This window comes from Crocuta crocuta, unplaced genomic scaffold, assembly GCF_008692635.1.
Source record: "Crocuta crocuta isolate KB4526 unplaced genomic scaffold, BGI_CrCroc_1.0 scaffold89, whole genome shotgun sequence".
In the NCBI taxonomy this organism is placed as follows: domain Eukaryota; kingdom Metazoa; phylum Chordata; class Mammalia; order Carnivora; family Hyaenidae; genus Crocuta; species Crocuta crocuta.
In genome coordinates, this window is record NW_027551559.1 from 7,901,316 (window position 1) to 7,906,410 (window position 5,095).

The following is a 5,095-nucleotide window of genomic DNA, read 5'->3' on the forward strand; positions in this document are numbered from 1 at the left end:
CCCCCCCCCCCCCCATGTGTCCTTGAAAAGACACAGTCATCGTCTTGCCTATTGCTGAGTTTCGATGTTTTCTCTCTTAACATCGCCGTCCTGACATTGGGCACAAAGTGCTCTCCCTTCAGTTGCCCCGGCTCCCGTAACCACCGCCCACATGGGGTGGGCATTCCTCTCTTACCGCCCATCAGACCCATGTCTCGCCTCCTCCCTCCCCTTTCTGTCACTGCCAGGACGGCCAGTATGCCCCCCGCCCCCATTTATTGGCCATTTCAGCTCTAATATATTTTGCCTTCGTGTCCTTTGTTGATTTTCTTTTTAGAGAGTTCTGCTTTTCCTCATTCATTTGCCCCACGTCGGGCTCTGCATAGAGCCTGCTTAGGATTCTCTCTCGCCTCCTCTCTCCAAATAAATAAACAACAAGAATATAAAAGTCCTTTCTCAACCCTGGGATTAAATCTTCACCTACACCTCCTTCACCTCTATTTGGAAGTTGTTATTCTATGCGTAAGTCTGTGTTCTGTTCGAGGCATGTTTCTCAAAGAAGATGAGAGTTGGAGATACAGCTGTTTGTTTGTTTTTTCCCCCAAAGAATAAGCCGGTTTTCTTGGCCCTGTTGAATAGTTGGTGCTGGTAAGCCATACTGTTCAGATGTGAGGCCTCTGTACAGAAGAGCTGGTTTCTGGGCCGTCTGTTCTATCCTCCTGAGGGGCCCACAGTCGATCGGCCCCGGCCAAAGTGTAAGTCCCCAGCGACTGGGCACCACACTTCTTTATGGGACAGAGCAGGTCTGATTTTCAGTATCACAGCTTTTATTTGCAAATGGTAGAGAGACTTCACACGAGTAAAAAGGTGCTCTCTCTCTCTCTTTTTTTTTTTTTTATGGACAGCAGTGTTTCATCATCTTATCAAACCAGCTGTTTTCCTATTAAAAAGATATTTTCGCCTAGTGAGTTCTTTGAGGGCATGGGATTTCCCTCTGTGGCATGGAAGGCACTGCCACTTATCTTAAATATTCTTACCAGGCGCCCTTTTCCTGTGCCTGAGTGTCTGGGAATGTTCAGGTCCAGGGCCCTATGGGGGTGTCCAGAAACCGGCTGAGGGAGGGGGCGTCTGGGCACTTGAGAGCTGCAAACTCATATGCTCATGACCCAACATGATCAGAGTGCTTGCAATGAGGAGCCAGCTGGTCTTTACGCATTTGTTTGTTTTAATTTTTTTAGTATGTATTTTTGAGAGAGAGAATGAGGTGGAGGACAGAGAGAGAAGGGGACAGAGGATCCAGAGCAGGTTTGCTCTGACAGTCCAATGCGGGGCTTCAACTCACCCACTGTGAGACCACGACCTGAGCCGAAGTTGGATGCGTAACCAGCTGAGCCACCCAGGTGCCCCTGTTTGTTTTTATTAACTTCTGAACCAGTTTTCTCAAACTGGGCTCCTCCAGTCCCATGAGATTTATCAGAGTAGGTGGAGAAAAGTTCTTTCAATATAGGATTAAAAACTGCCCCATTCCACCATGCTGAACAAGGTTCTCTGCAGCAGGACTTCTCAGGGCCTTTAATGTGTTCATATCCTGTGACTCCCCAAGAGTGTTATTAGACCCTGGCACCCTTCTCCTAGAAACAATACTCAACATCCCAGTCAACACCAGGCTGTCTAAGCTCTGCAGCCTGGGAAAGACTATTTCCCTGATACTAAACTAAAACTAAGAAAGACAGAGTGTCGCCAACAGAGAAAAAGAAAACAGCTGTAATTAATGACCATCATTGACAAGGAGAACGCGATCCACTCTGTCTCTGGTGGCGGTTTCAGCTTTCCCGGGTGAGTTCTGTACGTTTTCTTGGCGGTGCTCGCTCCTCCCCAGTGCAGAGTGCAGGAGAGGCACTACCTTCCCTCTGCTGAGAAGGCTGCGGGAGGCTGGGGCCCGCGTGAGCACTGCACCCTTGATTGCACAACAGATTCTGTTAGTTTTCTCGTGCTGTGCAAAGTGACAGGACTCGATGGCAGAAACCAGCAGCCATTTGTTAGCGTGCAGCAGCCGGGTTCTCTGCTCAGGGTCTCACGCAGTGAAATCAGGGTTGGCTGGGCTTCCTAACTTTCTGGAGACTCCAGGGAAGATTCGGCTTCCAACTCGTGAGGGCTGTTGGCAGAATTCATTTCCTCACGGTTGTAGGACCAAGGACTCCGCGTCCTGGGGCTGTGCACACTCTTTGCCATGAGAACCCTCATCTTCCAAGCCAGAAACCGGGAGTAAAAGTCTCTTTCTTCAAGAGGAGCCCCATCCCTTTCATGGGCTCACCTGATTAGGTCAGGCTCACCCAGGATAATCTCCCTGTCTTGAAGTCAGTTTTGCATCTTCATCCCGTCTGCAAGACCCAGCCATGGCAGTCCCTAGATTGTTGACTGAGTATCTGGGAGACAGTTTGTGTACCAGGACGGGTTGGGTAGGGATCTGGAGAACTCTGCCTGCCCCATTCACTTCCTACAGGGTGGGGCTTCAGGATTGCACTTGCTTTAGGAACTTCCTGTGCTGCTAAGGTGGTCTATGTGTGTTTGGGGACATAAAAAATGAGTCACAAGAGATTCCGTCTCAGTCAGAAGTAGTAGAACACATGAGGACATCAGAGAGGGGACCCCAGAAGCTGATGCTCCAGCTGGGCCATGTGCGTTCCTCGGCGCTGCCTGTCCATGCCATCCTGAGCTCGGGAAGAACCTGTGCGGCGTTGAGCAGTTGCCCTCTGGTGAATATTTTAAGAGGCTATGTTAAGCTCTGTTTGTTGTCTGCGGCTGAAATGATGCTCAGTGTACTGGGGGCATCCTTGGCCACCGTGGCCCTTCTGCTCTCTGTGGGACGAAAATCATCCACGTTTTGTTTGTCCTCGATGGTCAATTGATAGAGACTACGATTCCCGAATCCCCCAACTGACACTTTGTCACATGAGTGTCACATACCCAGCTATACCTGACCTCTCCTTCTGAGTTCCTAATCGCGAGTTTGTAAATGTCACCTTTCGTTTATAGTGAAATCTAGCAGGAAAACACTTAGCCAAACCAGACTCCCTGGGCTCAGATTGGTGGGTCACAGCTCCCCGTGTTCAGCTGCCATTGGGGAGCAGGCTGAATGGGGGAGATGATACAGGAACAGCCCCCNCCTTCCCACCGGCTGGGAGGTGATTTCCTGTCACAACAGGAAATAGAATTTCCCCGGGAGCTGAGTGGACAGGCCCCACCGCATGGGCGCCCTGCTCCGGGGCCGGTCACCGCATTCCCCCCACCCCCTCTAAGCTGAGTGGACAGGCCTCCCCGCGTCCCCCACACCCCACTGCCATCCCCTCCGAGCTCTGATGTCATGGGTACCACAGGCCCAGAGCCTGGGGCCGGGCTCCGTGTCTCAAGCAGGCCACACTAATATCATTAAGCCGCCTGGTTTTAATTTGCAACCACTTCCCAATTGTCTACTTAGAAGTGTTTAAAGCCAAGCTCTTTCATTCTTTCCACCATTTACTGGTGACTGGAGAAGTTTAATGATTGTCTTGTGAGGCAGACGCAGGGATACAGGTCAGAGAGTGATGAGAAAGAAGAATTATAAGCTGGAAGAGAAACACAAGATAATAAAAGTGTAATTTAAGACCTCATACTTGTACAATTACCGTGTTGTGTCACACTTAGCAGGGAGTCTAAATTTATCTCACTGCTGATAGTCCTCTGTGAGAAATAAAACTGTACAGAAATCTGGGGGGCATTCCAGAATTTCTCAACAACTTTATCTAGCAGTTCAGCGTGTGGGCAGGAGAGTGGGGGAGACCTCGGGGCCTTGCGCGGTGCTCGGCCCGCGGCGACCGTGCTGTTCTGGGCGGGGCCGACCGCCCCCCGGAGCCCACGGAGCCCCCCATCTCAAGGGCGGAGAGCTCAGAGATGCTGATGCTCCCCCCTCACCCCCGGGCCATGCCCTATCCCATCCGAGAACAGGGCGGTGGCTCTGAGATCAGTAATTCCGGACGCCTCCCTCCCTTCCACATGCCCACAGAGATGCCCTGTGGGCGTGGGTGGCGCACACCCCTCCCCACGTCCCCCTCCGTGTGCCCCAGATCTCACCCTTCCCGGTCAGCAGCCCCTCCACCGCTCACACCTCGCCTGGGAGGTGTTCCTGGGTTTCCCTCGTGTTCTCAGAGCTCAGGTCCCAGGACAGGCTGTCCTGTGCGTCCCCCGCCCCCTCCCCTGGCCAGGCCACTGGAAGGGATCTCGCCCCAATACCCAGGGTCCCTGCTGGGTGCCAAGGGAACAGGTTTCAAACCCACAGGACGTCACTTTGTGCCCTTGCTCAAGGCCCTCCAACGGCTTCCTGTCTTGCTTAAAATAAAATTCAAATATGACAGCGCCTGCAGCCTGCTTTCTCTGCTGCGGCCTCTCCGTCCCCCGGGCCTCCAACCTGCTTTCTCTGCTGCGGCCTCTCCGTCCCCCGGGCCTCCAACCTGCTTTCTCTGCTGCGGCCTCTCCGTCCCCCGGGCCTCCAACCTGCTTTCTCTGCTGCGGCCTCTCCGTCCCCCGGGCCTCCAAGAGCCCCCTCTCCCTTCTGTCCACTGCTCTTGCCATGTCCTTTCCCACCCCGGGGCCCACTCCGTCCAGATGTTCCCGTGCGCATAGACCTCAGTGCAAGTGTCTCAGGTCCAGAGAGCGTCCCTCGGCCACAGGACTGGAGCCCTGTGGGGCAAGGGCCCCAAGGCAGGAAGGCACCTGGCTGGCGCAGGGCAGTCCCACAGACGTTTGGGAAATGAGAAGACGAAAATGTGTAACTTCCCTGATATCTTGGAAGATTTAACTATTTAAACTAAGAACCAAGATACTTTTTCCTCCTAAGTTCAGTTCATTTCAGGACTAAATCCTCTATTCCAAGCAGTGTGGCAGCTTCTGGAGCCATGTCGCCCAGCAGGGTGGCTATGGAAACACAAATGCAAACTTGCTGAGTAAACCCAATCAGCTGTCCGTTCCTCAGTCACGCTGTGCATTTGAGATCTCCTCAGTGACACACGGCTAGTGGCTGCCTGTTAGGGACTGAATATGTGTGTCCCGTTCCCCCCACCCGCCCCCCCCCCAAATTCAT